This window comes from Gadus morhua, chromosome 21 (genome assembly GCF_902167405.1).
Source record: "Gadus morhua chromosome 21, gadMor3.0, whole genome shotgun sequence".
Classification (NCBI taxonomy): Eukaryota; Metazoa; Chordata; class Actinopteri; order Gadiformes; family Gadidae; genus Gadus; species Gadus morhua.
The window spans coordinates 6376365-6403506 of NC_044068.1; the positions used below are offsets into that span (position 1 = coordinate 6376365).

The window sequence follows — 27142 nt, forward strand, 5'->3', positions numbered from 1 at the left end:
CGCCCCCCAGTCCAACCCCACCGCCCCCAATTCCTCAGATCTTCACCCCTCCCATCCTTCACCCGGTCTCTCTCCCTCTCTCTCTCTCCCTCTCTCCCTCTCTTCCCTCCCCCTGATTTTCCAGCTTGAGGTCATGTTCCCTTTCACTCTTCCGCTTCGTCGTTTGCGTGGTCCCACCTCTCCTGCTGCCAGAGGCTCATCCCTGGCTGTCGGCTCTCGGCTCTCCTCCCCCTCCTCCTCCACACTGGTTTTCCCCCTCTGTCGTCTCTATGTTAACGACCTGCGACACGCAGAGAGCACACCTTGATTCTGAGCCAAGGTCCGGGCGCCGGCACTCACTGACACTCTGTTCTGTAGTCACTGACCCAGTGTCAGACGCTTCCCTAACGGAAGAATATGAGAGTCTTAGAGTTGATCCTTTGACGCGTTTGGCATATATAATATACATCTGTACACGACCTGGTGTTTTAGCTCGAAACCGATCGCCTTACGATCTACCCGATTCATAGCGGTTTCATCTGCTGGTTTACGTTTGGGGACTGGGCTCTCCAATTAAGACGAGATGAGTTGGATGCCTTCGCTTGTTGTTAGCTTGCCTGGTTTCTTTTTTTCAGTTAGATTCACTTCGCTACATTGTGTTAAGAGATTGAGCGGGTTGCTTAGTTTTTAGACTGTGTGTGTGTGCGTGTGCGTGTGTGTGTGTGTGTGTGTGTGTGTGTGTGTGTGTGTGTGTGTGTGTGTGTGTGTGTGTGTGTGTGTGTGTGTGTGTGTGTGTGTGTGGAAAAAGAGAGAGACACAGTAGTAATATTGTGTGTACAGGAGAGAGAGAGAGAGCGAGAAAGAGGAAGCTTGAGGCAATGTGTTTGTGTGTTTCGAGAGAGTGTGCGAAGGTGGATGAGAGCAAAAAACAATGTGAGCGTGTGTGTGTGTGTGTGTGTGTGTGTGTGTGTGTGTGTGTGTGTGTGTGTGTGTGTGTGTGGACAAAGAGTGAGAGTGTGTGTATGTGGGAGAGAGGGAGAGAGAGAGGTTTTGGGCGAGCGAGTCTTGTCAGCCTCCTCCACATCCATGGAGACTATTCAGCCTCCGTCCACACTCCTTCTCCTCGCTATCAGATCACCCGGGTTTTAATTCAAACTGCCCGAGTACCCGCTGGGTTCTTTATTTTCTTTATTTTTTTTTGCCCCACTATCTCTACCAACCCAACCTCTGCTCTCAACCTCTCTGTCTCTTTCTCTCTCTCTCTACTCTCTACCCCTGCTCTCCATCACTCCCTATACTTCTCTCTCTCTCTCTTTCTCTCTCTCGTCTGCTCTCTCTCTCTGTCTCTCTCTCTCTCTCTCTCTCTCTCTCTCTCTCTCTCTCTCTCTCTCTCTCTCTCTCTCTCTCTCTCTCTCTCTCTCTCTCTCTCTCTCTTGTCTTCTCTCTGTTTCTCTCTCTCATCCCCTCTCTCTATCTCTCTCTCTCTCTCTCTCTCTCTCTCTCTGTCTCTCTCTCTGTCTCTCTCTTGTTCTCTCTCTCTCTCTCTCTCTCTCTCTCTCTCTCTCTCTCTCTCTCTCTCTCTCTCTCTCTCTTCCTCTCTCTCTCTCTCTCTCTCTCTCTCTCTCTCTCTCTCTCTCTCTCTCTCTCTTCTCTCTCTCTCTCTCTCTCTCTCTCTCTCTCTCTCTCTCTCTCTCTCTCTCTCTCTCTCTCTCTCTCTCTCTCTCTCTTGTCTTCCTCTCTCTCTCTCTCTCTCTCTCTCTCTCTCTCTCTCTCTCTCTCTCTCTCTCTCTCTCTCTCTCTCTCTCTCTCTCTTGTCTTCTCTCTCTCTCTCTCTGTCTCGGTCTCCCAGCAGGCCTTTGCACACTAACCGCCGCTGGAGCAGAGGTAAACAATGCCGGGGTAATTTAGCCCCCTAAGTGCACATCATTAGATGCCCCGCTGAGTAGCACTGACCACACGAACGGTAAATCTGCTTTGGCAGCGTGTCGGAGGGGAGACTGAATAATTACACACATCCGGGGGCAAAGCCTAGCCGCGACTCTCTCTCTCTCTCTCTCTCTCTGTCTCTCTGTCTCTCTGTCTCTCTCTCTCTCTCTCTCTCTCTCTCTCTCTCTCTCTCTCTCTCTCTCTCTCTCTCTCTCTCTCTCTCCCTCCCCCCTACCTCTCTCTCTCAACTTCCAGCGTGGTCATTGTCATGATTCAGTGGGCTGCCAGGGCAATTTGGTTCCCTGCGTGTAGCGTGTAGCCCTCCGTATAGCTGCACCGAGCGCTGCTGCCTCTTGTTAAATGCATGTGTGGCGCTTGCTGCTTATTAAGTGTGTGTGTTGGAGAGCAAGAGGGACCGTGTGTGTATTTGTGTGTGTGTGTGTTTGTGTGTTGATCCCTGTGCGTCTATGTGCATATGCAAACGTCTTTTTGTAAGCATGGGTAGGGCGGTTTGATGGGGAATTCATTTCGTGACACACGCACACAAACGTTAACGCACACAGCAACGCACAAACACGGCAAAAAACGCACGCACACAAACACGCACACGCACACGCACACATACACACATACTCGCCCTGCTCCTACCTGCTCTTTCCATTTAACTTTATTCAGGGATTTACCTCTCTACTTCATCTTGTGTCTGACACCCCTTTGTAACGGTGACTTTTATAAAACAGCGGGAAAATGGCCAGAGTCTGAAAGGCAGTTTTTTTTTGGTTTAATCACCATCTGGAAGAGATACTGGGGAGCCCTCCAGAGCTTACGCCATAAGACCAAGTCCCTTCCTTTTCTCATTTTATCTATTCCTGCTCCTCTCTCTGTCTCTCTCCCTTTGTATGTCTCTCTCTCTCTCTCTCTCTCTCTCTCTCTCTCTCTCTCTCTCTCTCTCTCTCTCTCTCTCTCTCTCTCTCTCTCTCTCTCTCTCTCTCTCTCTCTCTCTCTCTCTCTCTCTCTTTGTCTGGCTCTCTCTCGCTCGCTCTCTCTCTGTTTCTCTCCCTTTGTCTCTCGCTCTCTCTCTCTCTCTTTCTTTCTCTGTATGTCATTCTCCATATCTCTCTCCCACTCTCTCACTTCCTCTGGCTCTCTCTGTCATCTCTGATCAAAGCCTGTGTGGGCCGCAGACAGTCTGATGGAGGATGGAAGGGACTCTGGTCTCTGTTTCCTCACCGGGTCCCAGGGTCCCCCCAGTCCCCGGGTCCCTCCACTCTGTCCGGGGCTTCCACAGATGCTGACAGTTATTGATCTCGCCTCGCTTTCGCTTTGGAGATGCTTCTCCTCCGAGCCACAAGGGTCAGTCGAGGTATGTTTCCTCCTGAGAGAGAGAGAGAGAGAGAGAGAGAGAGAGAGAGAGAGAGAGAGAGAGAGAGAGAGAGAGAGAGAGAGAGAGAGAGAGAGAGAGAGAGAGAGAGAGAGAGAGAGAGAGAGAGAGAGAGAGAGACTCCCTTCAGGAAAAGTTCAGATGCAAAATCCGACTATGCAAAATTATTACTAATACAAATGCATACGATCCATGCATACGCTGTGCATGTTGTCCAGTTTCGCAGTGTGTATGTGCGCGTGCGTGCGTGCGTGCGGGTGGGTGTGTGCAGTGTGCCTGTATGCGTGTGTAATAATCAAAGATTGCACACGCCTGCTCCCTCGAAGGCACTTGCGTACATAATCACTTATTAAACATACTTATGCACATAATTGTGTTTGTAAAGTTGGTAATAATAATAACACTGCTCATCCCTGGGTACCCCCCTACTCAACACACAACGCCTCCGACAGCATTAAATGATAAATTGGAGGAGCTCCTCGCGGCTTGGCACCTGTGCGTGCGTCAGTGTGTGTGTGTATGTGTGTGCTTTGCCCTGTGTGTGTGTCCGCGGCTTTTTGTGCGTGTGTGCGTATCTGTCTCTTGCTGTGTGTTTAGGTTGGTTTGTGCGTTTGCGCGTGTGTGCATGCGTGCGTGTCTCTTGCTGTGTTTGTGCGTTGGTGTGTATGTTAGCGTGCACGTGTGTGTGTGTGTGTGCGTGCTTTTGAGCGCACGTGTCTCGTCGACGTCGGCAAACAAGGTGCAACGCTTAGCGTGGAACAGTACCATCTGCCACGGTTGTCCGTCCTCGCATGAGCCCAGCCGCACGGAACAGCGGATGGCGCTTAATTTGGACTCCACAATGCACTTTGTTGGTTCCAGCCGGGCCTTTTAATTACATTTTATGTACTATTACTTTGTCATCGGCGCTATAGCAGCCGCACGGGTCTCCCCTCTTCTCGGCGAGGCTTTATTCCAGCGTCGGCGTCTCGGCGCGGTAGACTGCTGCTATTTCGGTGTCAGGCTGATGAGCCGGAGATTTAAGGCCAGGTTATTTCAGTTGAGAGACGTGGCGGGGGGGGGGGGGGGGGGGGGGGGGGGGGGGGGAGGGAGGGGGGGGGGAGGCGGAAGGGTGGAGGGGGGGGGGGGACTGTCATAAATGGAGATCATTTGCATAGAATCCGCGAGCAATCAACCACACACGAAAAAATGGAGGGTTGTCTGGTTTTCGTACACGGGGAGAGGAATTGTTTTGTTGAAGGTTTAGCACCAGCATAATGGCGGTGTGGGATGTGTGTGTGCGGATGATGGGGTCGGGAGTAAGAAGACGTTTTGACGACGCTATCGCTGTGTTGGTGAGAATATTCCGGGCGGTTCTCATCAGCGTCAGGTGAAGTCTTTCATCGGCTAATGCTCGTGTTAATATTCCGCTGGAAGCACCTCTTCCACAAATGCCCCCATTGATACACAATGGGCGTCTGGGAACCTGCTGTAATGCCCTAGTAAGAGGTGGTGAAACCCCCTCCATCCCCCATTATTTGGTATAACCCTCTCTGTTTTTTTGGTTGGTTTTCATTCCATGCATGATGTTTTCAAGCAGGAACCCTTTTAAGAACACATTTTGTTTTTAATGCAATGATTTCATAAAATACGTACGCCCAATCCGAGCCACATCGTAATTTCCTGTACGTTGTTTGATTTATGATGTTTATAACAATGTGGTTAGCATCGTTATGTATAACATGTTGCTACTAAAGGCTAAGAGTAAAATGTAAATGTTTGTATTTTTAAGTGCGATAAAGACAAGGTATTAACACCTTGCTCTTAATTGGCATTATATATATATAATTTCGCTTGTGAAACTTTAATTCTATCTCCGCCAACTGTCTCCTCACGTAACATGCGTATTAGTTTTCACACCGCCCGTTCTCTTTCCAGATGCGACGCGAAACACCTTCATTGCGACACCAGGCAGGCACTCGAGAACACATTGTGCCTCCTCCACTCGAAACGTTCCACGCATTTACGGCACGCCATTGATTGCATCTAGGTCAGCAGGCCAAGAAATCACAGCGGACCCCCTGCTAGGAGTCTGCATAGAGGGGTGTTTAGCAGAGAGCAGGGGGTCCTGGTTGGCCTTTTGGCACAATCAAAAAGACATTACTTTCCAGCCAGAAACATTGTGCTGACCTTTCCATTGCCGGGTCAATTTCATTCACTCTCCTCATGTGAACTTCTCGCAAGCTCGATTAGTATTATGGCTTCATGGACGGACTGGCATATGGTGTTTTTATGGTGTGTTTTTAAGATGCATTTCTCAAATGTATTTTAAAACAATATTTATACAGTTTAAAAAATAATGAAATGGGAAATGATGTTGTATAGGTGGAATCAGGTCTTTGGTTCATCGTCATCAGTTGTATTGTGTTGGCTGCCTTTTTATTACCATTGCAATATTATTACATTTGAATAATTATATAACTGTAACATGTGATTCTTTCTATATGAATATTCCCCAAAACAAAATTGTTAAAGCGAAGAAAGCTTACCTTCTATGTGTTTTAAAAACCTGTACACAATCTTTTTTTGCAAACAATAATATAAAATGCATTTTATTGTGCTCGGCCTGGCCATCACTGTTGGAAGGAGAGAGAGAGAGAGAGAGAGAGAGAGAGAGAGAGAGAGAGAGAGAGAGAGAGAGAGAGAGAGAGAGAGAGAGAGAGAGAGAGAGAGAGAGAGAGAGAGAGAGAGAGAGAGAGAGAGAGAGAGAGAGAGAGAGAGAGAGAGAGATTGAACATCGAACATCGAGATGATTAGAGTTCACCGAGGTGCTCACTGGGGATGGGAGGCAGCGGAAGAGGAGTAGAAGCAGCGAGAGGCGGAGCAGCAGGAGGAGGAGAGGGAGAAGGAGGAGGGCGGGGGAGCAGGCGAGTAGAACGGAGAACGAGGCTGATGCGCTGATACATGGCGTGGGTGATGGATGGCAGGTGAGAATAGCTTTGGAATTAGGGTTGCAATAGAGGAGGCACGAAGATTGCTTCGATTGTTCCTTTCAAACGGGGGGACGGGTGGGGGACGGGGGGCGAGACTCTGTAGCGCACATGAGATGAAAGTTAACATTCCCTCAACACTCACTCCATGGGGTCCCCGGGAATAAAAAACAGCCGCTCACAGGGGGGCTCGCCGACAGCAAAGACTATTATTAGGGGAAAATATAATTTGTAGAATTAAAGTCAGCGGTATCCCATAGGATTCAGTGAGTCTTTGTTAAATCATATATTTTTATAAGCAATGGCGTTTGTCTTATTGCATGGAGTGTTTGGCTGTTAATTAAGCATTAATACCAGTGGTGTTATTAAAGTGTTTTTATAAACCTTATCGGTATTGTGCAAATGAAAATGCCTCCCCTTTATTTCTTAGAATGCAAAACGGGCCCCTGCTGTAAAAGCAATTGCTCCTTTGTAAACCACCAAGCCTTGGCTTAAAAATAATTATTTCAATTTTAATAATATGCTTTTTCAGAATCTGCAGAGCTCAGATTTTCTCAGAAATTAGGATGCATTGTTTTTTTAATTGCAACTTTTTTCTACTTTTCCACAATAGTTTTTATTATGTAATACTTCTAATTAATTAATCGTCCTGTCAATTCGGTTAATTTAAAAAATAATTCTCCAAATGAAAACTTTTTCCAGAATTAAAGTTCTCAATAATTTGGCCAAACGAGATCAAAAATATGATAATGAATTGTATGATTCTCAAGAATCTCTGCAATCTTTTTTCCTAAATGAGAGTAAACAATTTAAATACTCTGCTGGAAGCAATTGAAAGTTTGTGTGTTGTTTTCCCATCATAGGACCAATGCCTTCCATTTGCATATAGATCAAAAAATTCAGGAAATCCCTGTTTATTTGCAGAGGTTTCTCCCGACCTAGGCCTAGGTAGCCTTCAAGCTTGATGTATTATTGATACGTACGCTATACAAAAAACCTTGAGAGAAAACCTCATCAAAGGTCAGTCGACCATGATGGTTTCGCTACCGACATCTCAACAATTCTCAAACCCCCAAATAAAAATGTCAATGACAGTGTGCCTGTTTTATATCTACATATTCTCTTTTGTAACAGTGTTTTGTCCCCTGGGTGAACGCACAGGAGTACCGTTTATTTAAAGGAGACCCATCCAGTCAATATGGCAGTTGAGATTAAGCTAGCCCTCGTAGCGCAAACACATCAAAGTTCCCTAAAGCTCTACAAGGTTTTTTTGCACTTTGTAATGAATAGCACCTTTCTTTTCCGTTGTCTCCATGGTTGTGTTTTCCCTCCACTGATGGTGGAGGGGTGGAAAAAAGATTAGGATGCTAATTTCTGTCGGTGCGTGTCAGAAACGAGAGTGATTGTCTGCCTCCAGATCTTAATTCATTCAACAGCAAAAAAAAAAAGAAAACGCTAGACCTGTAATGTGTGTTGCTACGGTTCATTAAGCAACGCTACGACATCTCCAGCTCCAAAGTTTTACTTTCCATTAGGATTTACAATCATCTTCCCAATCGCTGCAGCTCGCAAAAAAAACAAAAACGCACCCCTAATGTTGTTTATGTAGAAACAAATCCTCCATCAGGTATTTATAACTGTAATGAAAACCGCTTGAGCGCCAGGGAGCATGAAGGGATTAGGCGACAATTTTCTCTCATTTGATACACGGAAAACTTTCGGTGATTGCGTCGCTCGCTAGGTGAGCTGGCTTCTGGATGTCATCGGTGGGACCAGGTGGCTTGAATCAAGGCTTTCCACGCTGGCTCGGACACAGCTAATCAAGGGCAGGGGCTTCAACGAGGTCCTCAGTCATTGGGGACTGTGCACCGTCAAACTGTCAGTGGCTGTGCACTGTCTAACAGGATGCTGTCACGACTCATTTTTCATCTTTATTACTGGATCCTATTGTTGGGGTAGAACGGGGGGGGATTCATACACTCTTGTGACGTCTTTATCAGCGATAGTACATCACCCCAGACAGGACCGTTTCGGCCGATTTTGTGAATGTTATCAGAATTACGGCCCGGCCACAATCTTCTAAATTGTCAATTAAATCTTGCATGATAAAAAATGGTTGAATAACAGACACAGCAGATGTGGAATCATACTAGGGCAACAGGTAGGGGCAGAGGTGATGGTATCCATTATATGCTTCTCTCCTCTCTTTGTCCCCCACCCACTGACAGGAGAAGGGCATGAGCTGGTCCAAACACACACCCGGGGGGGGGGGGGTTGGGTTGGGGTCGACCGAGGGTCCGGTATTTTTGAAGCCGTCCGTATTCCAGCTGACCTTTTCTATCGATGGCAGACGGCCGCACCTGTCCGTCCAACCATCTGTCTGTCCAGACCCTGCTGTTACCATAACCCTGCTGCTGCTGCTGCTACAGCTGGCCAAATCTGGGCCCTGCTTTCCCCGCTGTAGGCCTCCATCTCAAACGCCTCTGGAAGGACAGCACATGGGTTCAAACGACATCCGCGACCACACAAACAACAACAAAACGAACACAAAGAACTAAGGCCCCGGTTTTGCGTTGATTAAATGAACCCGATTTCTGAAGGGAAAACAATATTTTATTTGTATTTTTTTGAACTTCCGTCAGGATTCTGGCGGTGGATTCGAAGGCTTTGTTGGCACCCGTGCAGCGCTACAAAAAGGACTGCATATATTGTTCTGGCAGGAGCTCGTGAAATGGCTCCAGTAAGATCCTGCTTGCTTCTGTTCAAGGGATGTTGTGTGGGATGAGAGGGAGGGAGTAGAAATCCACCACCAATGCTACCACCACCACCACCACCACCACCAGCACCCCCACCACAGAGCTCGGGCTCTCTGCTGAGGCTGGCTCCATTGTGGCGGCACCGGTGTGCTCAATCTAATAAGCCCGGCAAGATATCACATTCTCATCTCCCCCGTTTTGTGAAATCGGACACGCGCCGGGCTCTTTGCATCACTGGTGACGGTGCAGTTTGCGTGCGTGTGTCCGTGTGGGTGTGTGCGCGCGCCCGTTGCGCTGCTGGAAAGGACAGGAGGTCTCTGTTGTCATCCAATACTGTACATCTGGTCTCCGCAGCCGCACACAGGGATCTTTGTGTGGCTGGGGCTCGGCCGAGCGGGGAGCCAGGAGGACGTCGGCATCTATATAAACAAAGATGTATTTAAGAGAGACAGAGACAGAGAGTGGGAGACTGTTCCCTGTTCTCCTTGTTTGCCTCATTTTCATATGCGTTGTCATCCAGATCTGAACGGCTATTGGAAATAATCATTCAAAAACTAAAAAAATGATTCTCTCACCACCACGACCCGGCCAAAGACACCAACGCAACAACGGACAACAAAAATATATTTTGTCCTCTCTGCGGGTTTAAAACCATCAGTTTGCGTCCAGTGCGTCCAGTGCGTCCAAATCTCTATGCTAGTTCCACCCACGGGCCGTCACCGTCTCTCTATGTGTCTTTCTGTCCTCACCCAGGCGAAGATCCTCAGTCCTGCGGCATCGACGTTGGCTCGTTCCCCGAGAGCGCATGTGTGTGAAATTGGATTGCTGATCCGTTGGCGCTGAGTGGCAGAGATGCATTATGGGATAGCCGCAGCTCAGGTGGCCCGAGACAGCTGTTACAGGACACCTAGGGATCTCCGGTGACAATGCTCCGAGTCCTGCCTCCGGTGTCCTCAAGACGGGGGGAGGGGGGGGGTGGCGGCCATTGTGCAAATCTGTTCAGACAGACGTCGGGAACGTCGTAGAACAATCACAGACGGATGCTCACCGGGGCGAGGTGGAAACGCGCTACATGTCCTGTGAAAGGTTGTCAGCTTTGCTCTAAGTCGCCGTCGCTTTCAAGGGGGTCTTAGTGACAACGTGCCGCGCTTGTTGTCTCAGAGCCAGCCGGATCATTTGTGCCAGTGGCGGCTTAGCTGCCGATAAATCCTACACTTTTTACCCGTCGCAAGGGCCCCGGGTCAAGGTCAAAGGTTAAGCCCCTTGGGTGCAAACGGTTTTGCCGCCTTTTACGACCATCCTGAAGATGTCTGTCGTGCGGAGAGACTCGACGGAATTGATCACGGTACATGTTTGTTTGTGACAGCGCTTCGATATTCAATATCTGTTCGTAGAGTTATGAATTCATGTGGAAAATATAAAATACTTGTAGTACCACACAAGTTAAACATATATGCATGTAGTATTTTACATACATAAATTTACACATTTTGTCCTACACACATATTTATTTGGAATCGTATCATTACTTCATCGCCACAAATCCAAGTTGAGTTAAGGGCTGGGATTAGACCGAAGGGATTGCCTTCCAGTGTCGGGTCTTCCATTCATCCGTCGATGTAATTGAGCACATGGGAAACTGAACAGATCAACTCCATGCCCCTTAAAAAGACCCAACACTTAGTACTCATAGTCTACCCTTCAAGTGTTAAATGAACTCCCTGCTGGGCCTGGCTGTCTGGATGTCATTTGGTTTTCAGTGGGCTGAAGAGCGGGGCTGGTGGTTGGAGCGGGAGGCACTGGGGGGGGGGGGGGGGGGCGGGGGGGGGGGGCGGGGGGGTTCCAGCTCCCCCCCCCCCCTTTCTCTGCATCCCTCTTTGTCTGTCCTGTTTCACAATTGCAGAATAAAAGAGCGGTGGCATTTAAAAAGGTCTGCGTGTGGAGGGGGCTGACATTCAGCGCCGCCGCCACTTTAAGGTTAACTCCGTGCGAAAGGTGATCGCCAATGCGGGCTTTTAAGGCATCAATCACGCCAAGTGGAACATCAGATGTCGGGGCCATCGGCGCACAAACATGCTTTTGTTTAAGACGCACACCGGGGTAAACAACACGTCTTGCCGCGGTGCTTGACACTTTTATTCGGGCCCGTCTGGCGTCTCTGACATCGGGCTCCGCGGGCGATCTGGGGCGTGTGTCAAGAGCGACAATGGCCGGACAGCTGTGTTTCGTTTTTGTTTTTTGGGGGTTTTGTGAGTGCTTGGTGGGACACGCGAACAAACGTTTAAAAGTGAATGTAATATTGCCTTCGGATGAATTGACTTCCACATCCGAATTGAGACATTTAGCGCGTGTGAAAGGGGGTTCATTGACGGTTTCTTCTGTCTGATTATTCTAGCTGACTGGGCCGCCTTTCCAGTCGGGCGCGCATAACAGACATTAGCCCTGTTGCTTTAGATTAAAGGTAAAGGCCTCTTCGAGCCGAAGAGGAACAAAATCATTAGGCAATTAAATTTGCGGTGTGCATTTTTTTGAAGCTTAGTTAAATGTAAGGTGGTTTCTGTCGAGCTAGGAGAGTTGGCGGTCGGCCGGAGACAGGATTTCTGTTTGATCCGAGCATGTCTGCTAGACTGATATAGCAGCAGGAATATAGCGACTGTGATCGATAAACATTGTTAACTACAGGGTGCTACACGTATCACCTAACACCTAATGGTTACTATGTACAGTGTTATTATTTATGTGGAATAATTATATATATATCAACTGTAATTGGATCTGTGTAGTCTTGTTTTCATGCTACTTTAATGCTCACTGCTACTTTAAGTGGTCGCATAAATCATAAAAAAACGCCTCAAAAAATGAAATTAATACCTAATGATGACAACCTTCTTAGTCGTCATCATGGTCTGAAGAGAACCTGTGCTTGCAATGATAAAAAGGACACTGCCTCAGTTCAAATTACATTTCTTGGGTTATTTACTGCATGCCTTTTAGTATTTTCTCTATTGCTCTTGCTCTCGCTCCCGCTCTCTCTCTCTCTTTTTTTCTCTCCCTCTCTTTCTTTCTTTCTTTCTTTCTTTCTTTCTTTTTTCTTTCTTTCTTTCTTTCTTTCTTTCTTTCTTTCTTTCTTTCTTTCTCTCTTTCTCTCTCTCTCTCTCTCTCTCTCTCTCTCTCTCTCTCTCTCTCTCTCTCTCTCTCATTTTCTCTCTCTCTCTCTCTCTCTCTCTCTCTCTTCTTTCTTTCTTTCTTTCTTTCTTTCTCTCATTCTCTCTCTCTTTCCCTCTCTCTCTCTCTCTCTCTCTCTCTCTCTCTCTCTCTCTCTCTCTCTCTCTCTCGCTCATTCTTTCTCTCTCCCCCCCCCTACCTCTCTCTCAATTACACTCCTCGCTCGCTCTCTCGCTCACACAGACACACAGTCGCTCGCTCAATTATCTCCGAAGCTCTCTCTCCACTTATTTGACTGTCTGACTCTATTTCTGTGGTCCGGTTGCTGTGGGCCTGCCCCCCAACTCCCAGTGTTCGTGAGGAAAACCGCAAAAAAAAAAAAATCCCACTCCTATTTGAATAATACTCACATAAATAATAGATATGTTCTAAAATGCAAATTTTAATGTGGGGACTTTGTGGGGTGACTCAATCATGCAGCATTCGCAGTTTGACCTTAACTCACACTTACAAATTATGGGGAGCTGGGGTGTTCTCATTAGGAGCACCATGCACTATAACACCAACACGCGCCCAGAGAAACCACTGTATGCCCTAATTGTTGCCTTGGCGTCTTAACACTGTTTTTCTTTGCCGGAAAAATCCATACAACACATTCAGTCCAACATATAAAAAGGAAAGATGAAATTGCATTACTCCGCAATTTGGCTTTAATAGCATCACAGTTTGGATTAGATGGTCCTCCCTCAATAGAGGGGGGAGAAATTGAATATGACAGCAATATATATATTGTGTTTTCTGCAAATGAATCGCTGCATTTGTTTGGGATAATTGTTGGTTTAATAGTGTGTTTCATGAAGAGGGTGGAGGCACATGAACGGGAAAGGTAAATTGATTGATGGGTACCGTGAAATGAATAGTAGGAAGGGTATAAGGACGGGAAAGAAAAGTTGGCTCTGTGCTCACATTATAAAACACGGTTAGCCACTCTTGTTTTCGAAGGACAAATTGACTTGCTATTATTATTATCTAACTTGATCTCGATAAAAGTTAATGTTGGGTTTGCCTATTTCATTCTGCCTTTGTGTAGTATTTGAGCAAAACTTGTGAATTCCCTTGAACGGTAATTGCTCATTGTCATTTTACCAACTGCACAAAATCAGCTAACTGCCTTTTAATCGCTTGGTAATGTCATCGCACATTTTCCCGTGACACAGGGCAATTAAGCAACAGCAGATGCACAAGGAATCTGTGGTCTTTAGGATTCTCAGAAAATACTAATGGCCTGGTATTCCGTTTTTGACAAACCTGATTTGGGATTTATATTTATTTCTTAATTCTTTGCAATTTTAAAGACGTGAATACTGTGTCCAAGTCTCCACACTTGACAGGTCAGTGAGAAAGGACCCTAAGAATTATTTGACTCGGTAATTACAAGTGCCAAGGAAAAATATGTTTATTTTTGTTCAATATTAAATATAACTTAGAAAATGTATTATATGGTGTGGAATGTAGATAAAAATCTATTTTGCGCTTATATCCAACATATTTATTCCTGGGAGATGTCGCCACCGCAGCCAACCTTGGTGGAGTTTGGCTTCAAGTTAGCATCCCCCCACTTTTGTTGATTGGCTTGACATTGTTCCGAAGACGGATAATAAGTCTAAATGTTATATTTCATGAGGCAAATAGTGCCAGATTCCACTTAGAATGTGGGCTGAATTTTGCACAAGGGTGAATAATTCCCACCATGCTTTGCTGTCAAACTTTCTGTTGACTCACAGCCTCCTCACATTGTTTGGAGGCTCTCTTTCACGAAGGACACTCAAGGCTGTAGAGAATATAAATCCCTGTAGAGTTTTCTATAGGATACTAGGGTTGTCAAACTTCAAAATAGAGCCGTTGGGATGGGATTTTCAACCACATCTTTGACAGCTGAGGTTATTTTTGCTATTCTACCAACTAGGGTTAGAGATAATAAAAGATTTAAAGATTTAAAAAAAGAGATAAAGATAATAATAATCCTACTACTACTATTAATAATATTACAGAGATGAATTTCAGTATCCAAACCGACTATTATGAGGTTATTGTTTTTGTAAATATTAAGCTTATATTCTACATTTAGTGTGGATGTCTTTTACAGATCAAACATTATTTTCCCCTTCACTGCCAGTCTAGCCTTTCTTTATTGGCAATATAAATAAATATTAATCATGTTAACGCAAGCGAGGCTAAATGAAAAACAAAATGGCAATGTGTTGTTTAAATTCAAGCCCTTCCTGTTGATATGTAGGGTACAGGCTATGGATATGACCAGAAACCTCTGCATGCGTGACCTGCATATTTCCGCTTATAAATGTCAAATAATGTGCCAGAGAGAAAATGGGTATTTTCAAGACACACACACCACACACACACACACACACACACACACACACACACACACACACACACACACACACCTACACACACACCTACACACACACACACAGATTTCAGATCATCGCAGACAACCAAAATGAAAGGCCAGAGTAGTAATTGTAGATGCTTTTTACCATAAACCCGGCTTTCACCCCACCATCCACCACCACTAGCAAAAAATAGCCGAACAAAGAAAATAAGGATCAATATACAAAAAATTCATAAAATACATGAAATAAAAATGTAATATTTTTCTTGTTCTACTCTCTGCAGCAAGACCCATTCAACAAACAAACAAATCCATCTTGACCTTCCAAACATCGCTCGGAGAACCTTTCTTTTGCACTCTTGAAACGATGCCGCAGAGATTTTGTTTTGGAATTGTGTTCGCAAAAACCAAAAGAAGGGACGGCATCATGTTAATTCCGAGGCACCTGGGCCGGCTGCACCCCCTCACCCACTGACGGAGGTGTCAGCCTCCAACACGCCCGAGGAGAAGCCTACTGCCTCCTCTGAGCGGGGGATCCTCCACCAACACTAAGGCAGGATTTGTCTGGCCGTGTTTGTTGTGAGTGTTGTCTTTTCCACCAGCCATGTTGGGCTCACCGGGGTCAACGCGCTCGCGAGTGGTGATGCGAAACGAGGAGAGCTCTCACCTCCTCTCTCCCCCCCCCCCCCCCCCCCCCCCCCTTTCATCTCTCCTTTTGCTCCTCTTCCTGGGATACGGGTTCTGCCCTTCCACACTTTTTGTTTGTATCAATGTCTCCGGTTGTGTGGTGTTTATATTTTCGTAAAATGTCTCGCTTAATGAGTCTTTCGGGGAATCGTATGAACTCATTCTGACGCCTGGCGTTTTATCCTCGCAGTGTGTGTGTGTGTGTGTGTGTGTGTGTGTGTGTGTGTGTGTGTGTGTGTGTGTGTGTGTGTGTGTGTGTGTGTGTGTGTGTGTGTGTGTGAGTGTGTGTGTGTGTGTGGGGGGTAATTTGTTGTCCTCTGATGCACAAAGCTAACCTTTGAAGGACGTAAATGTGACACTTGCTTGGATAATTGCTGAACGTTATTTAGGTGCAAGGATCTAAAACTTCACTGAAGTGAATTTTCCTACATGTCTTTACTTCATTTTTTAATTTTTTTATATTTTCTGTTTGTTGACACATAGTTCTCTTTTCCTAGCTTTCTAAGCACTGATTCGAACCGACAAGTTTCCCAACTGTAACCTAGTCTTTTGAGGCTTAATTAGCAAGATATTCATTTTTTTATTAAATACTTTTTCACATATGTCTTATAAGTCTTATAATAAGCCTTATGAGACTTTCAATGAGCAGTACGTTTGCCTACATTCTAGTCTAGTCTAGTCTGGATGAATTGGAGATGTGTCTGCTTTCTGGTAGAGTCAGATGTCTATTAATGCTGCTTTAAGGATACCGAGAACGTCCTGCTAAATGCATCACAGTGTCATACGAGAGGTAAATCACAGCTGTATCAAGGTCGGACGAAGCCCTTGGTAGCAGAAAGACCTTTGTTAAAATGTGAACTCAATCAACTCCGGTTTATAGTAGGTTAGAGTGATTTTATTATTATAGTTCTGCACACATAATCGAGTTTCACACTTTGACGCAAGTCATACATGATTGCGTTAAATTAATATGACTGGGATGAGAAATGGATAAATTGCATATTTATTTAAAGAAAGATTTTTTTGGGCCATTCCAAAATGTCAATGCCGGGCTGCCGTATGAACGCCCAGTGCAAAACAAGGCCTGCTCTTTTTAAGGTTTCCTGCTCAAATCTACAGCCCCATTTCATAGGCTTAACGACCTCATTTAAACGGGCCTAATGACTCCTGCTAATGTCCGGGCACAGTCGAGAGATTGTGGCTATTCTTACAAGCAATGTCCTTTGCATGCATATTGCCTATCTTCATTATGAGGTCTGGTCTCTACGGAAATCACAACCTATTTATTGTGCTCTTTGAAAGCTGTTGATTAATAGTAATGCTATGCCCTAGTGTCTCTGTTTGGCTTGTGCGTGCGTGTGTGTGTGTGTGTGTGTGTGTGTGTGTGTGTGTGTGTGTGTGTGTGTGTGTGTGTGTGTGTGTGTGTGTGTGTGTGTGTGTGTGTGTGTGTGTGTGTGTGTGTGTGTGTGTGCGTGCGTGCGTGCGTGCGTGCGTGCGTGCGTGCGTGCGTGCGTGCGTGTTTCGCTTTCTAGGGCGTCTAAAACGGAAATAGTTTGTGTGTGAGCGTGCGTGCACGCGTGTGCGCACGTTTAGTCCTCCCCATCATATATTTACCTTTAATTTGGCTTTTAATTCCATTCGAAGTCATTTGTGACTCTGTTCGGTGAGTGATTAGCTGTGCGTACGTGCGTTGAACTCACTAACTCCCCGACGCGTTTTAACTCATTATTTCGAATCCTGACAGTATTTCAGAGGTCAACTACAATGGGGGGAAACATTCACGCACGCATCCAGCTCTGAAGACATGGATGACTGTTCTGCCTTTCCATCACTGCAGACAGACAGACAGGCAGGCATGGCAGGCAGGGATGCGTGCCGTGGTAGCCAGAGCCAAACACATTAGCGATATTAGCTCGCTCTCTGTCCGTCAGGGCATGTCATTCTGGCTCTCAGCACACTCCATTAAGGGCCGATATGCAAAAGGAAAGACCGGCACTCGGCGTCTGTGCGTTGGAGCCGTTTAAACGGGTCTCGTGCGTGGCGTCAACACAGATCGATAGACGGCCATTTGCCTCCTAATGTGGTCCTCGCCACCTACAGGCTGCTTAACGGGAAACTCACTTGTCATAGTAGCGTTTAAGTGTTCACCAACCAACCCCCCCCCCCCCCCCCAAAAGAAAAAGTGTGGCAGGAAATCGATAATGGCCTGATCGACATTGAAAGCTGACATCTCAATAAGCTTGGAAGAGTGTCTGCGGGTCTTCCTCCTCCTCCTCCTCCTCCTCCTCCTCCTCCTCCCCTCCTTCCTCTTAACCCCATCACGTCTCTACAAGCGTCTTAACAGCTCAACCCGGCACACTATTTCAGATTACACGCTGTTGTCAACATGGGCACAGGGAACAGGGTTGTGCTGGGGAATGGGAAGAACAGGAAAACTCTCTGATACAGTGCCGCGGGTTGAAGCACTCGCGACACGGCTGTCCTTAAATCACTGTCGTCGTCCCCCCGTCGTCGTCCCCCCCCCGTCCCCCCCCCCATGCACACACCTCACGACTCGCCCCTCCTCCCCGCGTTCTACACCGCCATTACACCCCTCCGCCATTATGTTAACTGCCATTCCGCTAAATGCGCCGCGGTGAAGATGCGGGGCTGTTAGTGTTAATATGGGGGGGGCTTTTTGGCGAGGAAGAGAGGCCTGATGGGTAATTTTTGAGAACAACCAGATGATAGGAAAAAATGATGTACCATTAGTGTCGTCGGTTGTTAGTGGCATAAATATCGTATGTGTGTCCCATTTGGTTGTTTAGGACGTCTTGCGCTAATGCTAAGGTACCATTGCTAGTGCTTTGCCAGTTGTTATTAGGAACATACATTTTGCCCTGTAAATGAATGAGGTACTTGGAAGGCATGCTATGAGCATGGAATTGTATCTGCATTATGTACGAAGACACTTCAAGGTTTAACATCAATTTGATCAAGACCTAAGGCAGAAAGCGAGAATTGCATGCAGCTATAGATGTGTTCGAATCAGTCAATGTTGTAGTTTTGGAGGTTACGTTATTGTTTTAAGGCCTTATTCATCGGCAGCTAAATATCACATTATTTGTATGATTGAGTATCGATAGCGCCCAGTAGCCAAGGCAGAGGGATACATGATTACCTAATACATCAGTATTATGGCCATTTAGCTGTGTTAATGAGAGAGAGAAACAGACTGTTTTCGTCATTACCAGCTAAATGCCATGACCGATGGTTGCCATTAGTGATATCGGGGCCTTGATAATTGTCCATAAATTAGTTTTTGGCCTTATACATGTAGGTTCATCGAATGTTTGTGTACTAAAGAAACACAGACGACATCTTTTATAGACCATTTGGAGGATGCTTGAACAATGCATTTTTTCCGCAGAGAACCAAAACAAGTACCACCAGCTTATGAACGTAGGATTGTTTTCAATGATCCAGTAGTGGCTGATATTCAGGAATAACAAGTTAGAAATAAATATTTTGTCAAACATTTTGTTCATCACGTTTTTTTAATACGGGTAATAGTCATTGCTTTTTCATAATGGAGTGTGAAAAAAGAAATACTCGGCATGTCTATTTGCCTGCAAAGATCGTATGAGTGACTACTTCATGTGCTATTGTTTGTGTAGCCAGTTTTTTCTTTTTGTCGTGTAGAAGTGATCCTGATAAAGGAATTTTATCTGAAAGTGCTGTGGTGGTTCAAGTAGACAAATTAACCCCCAAAAAACGTAAAAAGTCAATTCAAATGTTTGTTTGGTTTTAACAACAACAATGGCTTAACGTTCTGAAATCTGAAACGTGGTTGACAACGCAGCCTCTCCATTTAAGATGTCGGGCTTAGCCATCGGTTTTGTCATCTGAATGGAACTGCATTACCATTTTGAAAAAAAAAGGGGGGGGGGGGGGGGGGGGGGACGGACGTGAGGTGGAATCCAGAATAGCACATTTGCGGGATGTTAAGAACGGTGGCAACCCCTCACACTGAGATAAACCTGCTCCCCTCACACACATCCTCAGGATCCCACTCAAGGTCTGTTTATGCACTCAAGGTTTTATCTGACATGTTTTTTCTTCTTAAGTATAGAGAGCGTCCCGAGCTGTGCGCTGTTTGCCTCCCCCTGCACCCCCAGCACCACTTCGGCCTCCTCCTCCACCGTCAATACCACACCACCACCGTCTCCTCCTCCTCCTTAAGCAGGAGCATCCCCTCTCTCTCCACAGACACGCATCCTCCTCCATTTCCACCTCATCTTATGGAGCGACCACACCACCGCCTTCTCATGCTGGCAGGAGCTCCCTGCCGTTGTCCTTCTTCCCCTGACACAAGCCCTGGGCGAGAGAGAGAGAGAGAGAGAGAGAGAGAGAGAGAGAGAGAGAGAGAGAGAGAGAGAGAGAGAGAGAGAGAGAGAGAGAGAGAGAGAGAGAGAGAGAGAGAGAGAGAGAGAGAGAGAGAGAGAGAGAGATATTAAACATTGAGAGCAACATTCTTATATTATCATTACTGCGGTAGCACTGGGACACTTCTGACCCCAGATAGTTTGTGGCCTTGCAGATGAAACAGTAAACACTTCGGATTCTTTGGCGTCCGCACGCAGACCCCGCGTCCAACCCCTCGGTGCCATTTTGATTGGCCATGATTTGATTTGACAGCGCTGTAACCTAGGCGGGCCGCGTGTACTTCATTTAATATCGCTATATTTAGGAGCCGGAGGGAAATATGATAGGCAGTCGCGGGCCAGATGACATTTCAATAGGCAGAATGTGCTTGCTTGTGAGTGTTTGTCAGTTGAGCGGGTGACCGTGTTGGGTCTATACCTCTGATCTTCACCGCTAATTTGCAGCGGGAAAAACAAAAAGGCCGGGCGATATCGGGTCTGTGTGTGTGTGTGTGTGTGTGTGTGTGTGTGTGTGTGTGTGTGTGTGTGTGTGTGTGTGTGTGTGTGTGTGTGTGTGTGTGTGTGTGTGTGTGTGTGTGTGTTTGGATCACTCACCACGGTTGGGTTTTATTGGCCAATACCCGGTGCCGAGTGAAGTTTGTGTAATTGATCCACTCGGCCCTCTCTATCACGCCGGCATTTCTTCAGACAGCTGCTTTAATTCTGTCTGTAACACCGGCTCCCTCAGTTGGTCTGTCCGTCCGTCTGCTTGTCAGTCCGCCTGCGTGTGTGTCCGTCCGTCCCTCCGTCTGTCTGTCCGTCTGTCTCGGAGGTAGTGCGCGTGTTATTCGGTTGTTACATCAGGCTCAACGTCGAGTTACCTGTTTCGGTTTCTGAGAATGATTTGGTATAGGTTGAGAATAGATTTCCCGCTGCGAAAGAATCAAAATACATTTTGGAATGTTTAGAAACGTGTGCCTTATACAGACACACTGTACCGATTGGTGCTGTTTCCTTGCCTATTTTCATCGACCTATGAGTACTGTTTTCCTGTACCAATCGGATTTGTCTAGTGTATATCTAGGTATAAATCGATAAATATAGAATTAGTATCCAAACCAAGTTGAAAAGAGGTTGATAGAGGTCTGGGGGGGGGGGGGATATGTATAGTTCAAACGACCTGTCACTCAACGTGTCGCCAGTGCTTACCTCTCATCCCCGCGGCAGCCTCGCTATAGTGTCTGACAGGCGTGGATTTGGCTGTGCGGGGGGGCGTACGAACTCCAACTGTTTTCACGGACAGAAGTCGAGCAGCAGTGCGAGGCAGAATAGGAAATACGGGGCGCGTTTTCTGTGGAGGTTGACACGTGTGCGAAGGTTGGATTTGATTCTGGTGTCCTGCTGGTTATGGCAATTCCTAATGGGGAAAAAAAGAGGCGCCCAAAAGAGGGGGGTCTTTGAACGGGAAGATCAATGTATGGAAGGCCAATGTCACATTGTGTGTCGGTGGGTGTTAGGTGCACGTTGATCAGGGACGCCTGCGCTCATTGGAATATGCTTTTAACTGCAAATGTTTCAAGTCACACACCCATTGTTTACGAAGTGGCTCTGGCTTTAAACAGGTCGTACCGAACGTCCAATTCGGCTCCCGCACGGAATGTGGTGTTGAAACGAATCTCCCGGTCTAAAGTAGTTACTATCCCCACCCTGGATGCGCTGTCATAAGCACACACACACACACACACACACACACACACACACACACACACACACACACACACACACACACACACACACACACACACACACGCCACACGCCACACGACACAGTAGCCGATTCTCTCCCCGTCCCCAACGAGAGACAAAAGCCACACAGTCATCTCCCGGTCCCCAGTGGTACCAGCCAGTGACAGGCGGCGGACATTTTGTTACCCAAAACCCTCACCACAGAGCCGCAGAGGTCAGTGGAAGGCCTAGCGGGGGACCTTGGTCTCTCGCTCTCCCTCGCTCTCTCTCTAATCACCCCAGGCCAGGGCCAGAGGGGGGGTCCACAGCACACTCCTCTGGGTGGTATTACCATGTGACACTGATAGCTCTGCCGTGCCCTGTCCCATCTCCCTAGACCACCCTCAGCTCCCAGGTGCCCCCGTCCCTGAGTCAACAGTCACCCTTTTTTTGATGACCCCCCCCCCCCCCCCCCCCCAAGTTCCCCCATCCTACCATGTCCCCCACTGGGGTATCCTGGTTTAGCTTAGCCTAGCCTAGCATAGCGCAATGTAGTGTAGTGCGGAGTCCCACCGGGGCGCCCAGCCCTGTGCTGGTAGAGAAAATGGTGGTTGTTGAGGGGGTGGGGGGGGGGGGGAAGGGATGGGGAGTGCGGAGGGGCTGGTGGGGGTGCGGGTTGTGGGGGTGGGGGGGAGAGGGGGTTGTGGGAGGTGGTGGTGGTGGTGTGGGGGTCGGAGAGCAACCGAACTGAAACCACACGAGCACTCATGGGATATTAAGCGCGGCGGACGGGCAGAGGGGGTTTGCGTCGGGAGCCGGGGGTCTCCAGCAGTGCCTTCTCCGCACTGAAGCCCGTCGGCCACGCCCTCGCGAGCACGCGCTCCTGTTTTCCGGAACGTGTGCGCCGAGCCGAGCGTTTTCGCAGAGCTGTCGGGAGTGTCTTAGGTGAAATTTCACCAGCGAGTGAAGTCAGTTCCCCTTCAGTCGTTTCGTCCCCCGGGCCGGAAATTACAGAGACTCTCCGATACGTGGCTTTTGTTATGAACCCCCAATCCCCACCCCCCCCCCCTCTCTCCAACTTCCCCCTCTCCGCCTCCTCCTCCCCATCACACACCCCTGTCAATCGTCCTGTCTTTGCTACATGGTCCGCGGTCAAGGCTATTTTTTTTCGGCGTTTTTTTCCCGGGACGTTCCTCCGCCAGTAGAAAGGCACGTATGAAGTTATAAACCGTCAACTCCTCACCGTTCTGACTGATGGGTTTTTTGTGGGATTGGCGGCACTCGAACCTCGAGTCCCGGTCTTGTCCGTCTTACGTGTGAGTAGTGTGAACATGGCTGTCTGTGAGGCAGTGTTTTCCCTGATTATTACCAAGTGCCTGCCGCTCAAACAAAGACTTCAAGGAGAGACCGGCGTCGTAATGTGACTGAAGGTTTTTGTTTAATCTGTTTTTTTAATTATATCATAAAGGAGGGCTGAAGGATACCGAGCAGTGGGAAACCAAAGACCCATTCCAATACGGCGTTCGTGCTGTAACGCCGTGCTTCTTTTGAAACGATTACCGCTTAAAGCGGCGAGGTTAGAACGAAGACGCTGGTTACTTACCAAAGTCCCTCCCAAGTCGATGGGGAAAAAACAAGTCCCCGCTTATCAATTGCTTTTGAGAAGCCATTTAATTAACACTTGTATTCGTGGGAATGAAAAAAAAAAAAACGAGAAATAACCGAGAAAGTAGTTTTTTTTGTCAACACCAATCAAAAGCAGCAGGCTACAACCTGCGTTTTGGAGGGACAATTTATACAAATCCATATGAAAGTAGTGTGTGCTTATCGACTGTGAGCACTCATTTTGAGTATCAACAGGATTCCAGAACGACTCTTTAATAAAGATACTTAAAAAAAAAAAAACCTCCTCGGTTGGCTGTCCCCGCCCCCCACTGACTGACTACGCAGCATACGTCTGTACACCCTATTAAAGCAATAGGCTACAGCTGCAAAATGGCTGCCCCCCCAGCCGCCCCCTCCCCCAAAGAAATGGCGATGTAGTCTCTTTGTTTACTGGCGAGATGCTTCGGTTTGCTTGGGTCTAAAAGATTGGACACAGTCATCCCTGCGATTTAGCGCTCACGTTTAGCAGCATTATCACAGGAGTCCAGAACAAATCCACTCTGCATTTTCGTGTCAGCCCCCGTTGAAAGGAATGGAGCCCGTCTCGTTTTTCGGGGAGGTTTGTGTTGTTTTTTGTTCGTTACAGTAAAGGGGGGAACAATGTCGGGCGAATAAACGGTCCGAAAAAAGACAGTTTCGACAGTTACGAATTTGTCGAGTTTCTGGACGCTCTCTGTGTGCCGGCTGGTTTCCACGGCGATACCCCCCGCTCGTAGGAGCAGGAGGAGGAGGAGGCTTTGGTCAAAGGTAGAAAAAGGGAGAGTGAGGGAGAAAAGGAGAAAGGAGAGGAGGGCAGCCATTTGACGGCGGGTGAAAATGATGTGTCGAAGGAAATGATACGAGGCTTCGATGATTGATGGGTTTGTCTCACGTCGGCTATCCGTCGACTTCATTTGCCACCGTTCCCCGCGCAAAAAAGAAACACCATTACCTCCGTCACTTTCCATATTTCAACCGAATCCCGCGCATCTGTCCGTGCCTGGCCACAGGGAAGAACGAGGCGAAGTTGAATTCCATTTTCCACCGGCACACACACACACACACACACACACACACACACACACACACACACACACACACACACACACACACACACACACACACACACGTACACACACACACACACACACACACACACACACACACACACACACACACACACACACACACACACGTACACACACCCACACACACACACACCCACGCTGACTCACTCACTAAGACACCGACCACGACACACACACACACACACACACACACACACACACACACACACACACACACACACACACACACACACACACACACCCACGCTGACTCACTCACTAAGACACCGACAACGACACACACACACACACACACACACACACACACACACACACACGGCCGCACATTTATTTGACTATTTGTTTATTTGTGTGGAGTAACTATCCAATATTATTTCTGCTGCGCACACAATATAGCACACACATGGGGCTGCTGTTACCGAAAATGTGTTTGTGATTAAAGTCGCGTACACGTCCCCCCGGGACGGCCATCTGATTGGTGAGCTGTGCTTCCTCCAATGCATTTAAATTGAACATTGCCTCGGTAGCCACATGGCCCTTCTATCTGCTTGGCTTTTGATTAATTGATCAGGCTATCAGAAAAAAAGAAATGCACCCCAAAAAACATGGCTTGCATTAACAAGGCCTTTTCCATTAGTGTGCGAGTGATCACATGCACTAGTGAACATGCCACTTGCCCGGGGGCAGGTTATTTTACCGGTCTCTCCCGAAAGCCCCGCTACAAGATGGTCAGTGAACTTTAAAAGGCACTGCATAATGGACTGGTGTAGCAGTGGCCTCCACCTCAGCACACACAGAGCTGGGTTATTGGTGTCTGGCAGTTTTACTAATGACATTTTTGGCAAGATTAACTTTAAGCAGTGGCTTGGCTGTGTCGATCGTGGCGTGTTCGAGTGTGTGGTTCTGTGTGTGTGTATGTGTGTGTGTGTGCGTGATCGTGGTTTTGCGTATTTGTGTGTGTGTGTTTGGTTTTCGTGTGTGTGTGTGTGTGTGTGTCGCTTTGCCATTTCGTGTGTGCGTCGTTTTGCGCATGCGTGTTTGTGCGTGTGCGTGTCGTCACGGCGTGTTTGTGCGTGTCTTCAGCTCAATCTCAAGTCCACCTCACCCCGCGCTAGCATTCCCCGCTCTATTCATCTCCTCGCTCGCCCCTCACCTCATTCTCTCTCGCTCTCTCACTCTCAGGAGCCACTGCCTCTGCACCCCATTTTTCTCATTGTACTCAGACGGGTTATTAACTTTCGGCGGTTTGTTGATTCGATCAGCGTAGCACGCCTTTACATTGTTGACTCTGCTGTCATAAGACCCCCAGCTCACATTGTGTAGCTTTCCCCCTCTCTCTCCATTTCTCTCCGAGAAGAGCAATAAAATAATTTATCTCGGATAAGCTTGACGGGGAAAAAAAGAAAAAAAAAAGGTACTTTCCTCTCAAAGAACCCGGACCCATAATGCTGTTTTTTCCTTTATTTTTCATTTTGATACTATTGCGAATTGGTCTCTAAAGCTCACAACTGGTGGCTTGACGCTCTGCAACCGACTCTCTCAAACACACACACACACACACACACACACACACACACACACACACACACACACACACACACACACACACACACACACACACACACACACACACACCACACACCCAAAAACAAAGAAACGGACGCACTCACGAGAAACGTGCATACCCACACACACACACATATACACAAAAACAAAGAAACGCAAACACACTCACGCAAACAAAAACAAAGAAACGCACGCACAAAGCCGAACAAACTCCCGCCTTGGCCGTTAAGCCCGACGTGGACTTCAGGAGGGGAGGGGCAGGCGGCAGAGCGACACACGGGTCACAACCGAAGCACCACAGGCAAACACCAAATGGTGCACACCACGACCCTCTGGGTGGCTGCATGGTCTGGCCTCGCTGGGCCTTCGGCGGGCTTTGTTAGCTGCCATAACACCAGCGGACACGGGTTCATTTTCCCCTTTCGGGTGAAGATTGCGGGGCATTCGGAGGCAGCTGTCAGCGGCTGGCGTGTCCGAGAGAATAGTCGGTATGACAGTTAGTGTGATGAGGCCAGCGTCTCCCCACCGCTGTCTCGGGGTCCGGAGGAGAGAGAGAGAGAGACCGTGGAGGGGTAGGCGATTTTTGGGGCACGGAATGTAGTTTTTGAGTCTCAGACTTCAGCCTGGTTTGGGGTTTTTAATGAAATGTTTATGAGATGTGTAAGCGGTCGTCGAAGGCTTAAGGGATGATAAAGGTTTATTTGCATTCCGCAGTGCATTAACTTGCGAGTGCGACAGGGCTTTATACTCTATATTTCCCGGATAAGTATCCGTGTTATGAGCGTGTTAGTGGTATTTTTGTTGTTTACCAGTTACCATGCGAATTTCCTTCTCCTACTTCTCAGACTTTCTGGCAATAATACACGTCTATGTTCCTGCAGAAATAAGTGTGACGGCATTAGCGTGTTATAACATGATTACAAGAAGATTTAGGCTGTGCTATGGAACCTGACCTCAGGATCAGGGAGTGTGTGTGTGTGTGTGTGTGTGTTTGTGCGTTGATGACTGTGTTTGTTTGCATGCGATTTGTCCCTGCATGCCCCGTTCATGTGTGTGCACAGATTAGACTAACAAATAGAAATACAATCTGCCAGTTGCTCCTATTTGGATATTGTCAATGGAGCATTGCAGGCTTGTGTGTGTGTATAATAAATGTGTGGAATAATGAATATGATTATGTGTGTTTGTGTGTGTGTTTTTGTGTGTTTTTGCTCACACTGAACCCTCGACGTGAGATCCGACGGCACACACACACTAACTCTCACACACACACAAACACACACACACACACACACACACACATACACATACACACACACACACACACACACACACACACACACACACACACACACACACACACAGACAGAGGACGGATAGACAGACAGACGCACAAGAACACACAAACACACATTCCATACAAAAGCATTCAGATTCAAA

At 47.3% G+C, this 27142-nt stretch overlaps 1 protein-coding gene across 1 annotated transcript in view; it reads left to right on the forward strand.

Moving 5' to 3' along the window:
* Positions 1–27142, forward strand: part of klhl29 (kelch like family member 29) — a gene marked incomplete at its 3' end in the record, with an annotated part of 168610 nt that overhangs the window by 70660 nt on the left and 70808 nt on the right.